The sequence below is a fragment of the Theobroma umbraticum genome, unplaced genomic scaffold (genome assembly GCF_002168275.2).
Source record: "Theobroma umbraticum cultivar Fairchild unplaced genomic scaffold, ASM216827v3 scaffold_67.0, whole genome shotgun sequence".
Lineage (NCBI taxonomy): Eukaryota > Viridiplantae > Streptophyta > Magnoliopsida > Malvales > Malvaceae > Theobroma > Theobroma umbraticum.
Window position 1 is genome coordinate 8,223,451 of NW_018397262.1, and position 345 is coordinate 8,223,795.

Here is a 345-nt window from a genome sequence, read left to right on the forward strand (position 1 = left end):
AGGTTTCAATCACTCTTCAACATATATATAGTGTTGCTTTCCGAGGATATCCCTTTAAATAAATAATTCATCTAACTAAAACACAAAAAAATAGTTATATAATCTTAAAAGTTGTATATGAATATTTAACTCAATAATGCATGTATATATCTTTTACTCAAACATGGACTTCAAATCTAATTTTTTTCCCATGAAAATAGAATAAAACAATTATTACCCTTGTGGGTAGGTATGTTTGGTGGCACATGCGCCTTATATTATAATAGTAGGATACTGAAAACAAGAACAATCTAGCTGAAAAGAATTCAGGAATCTTTTTGAAGTCTTAAGCCAATCTGTTTGTCA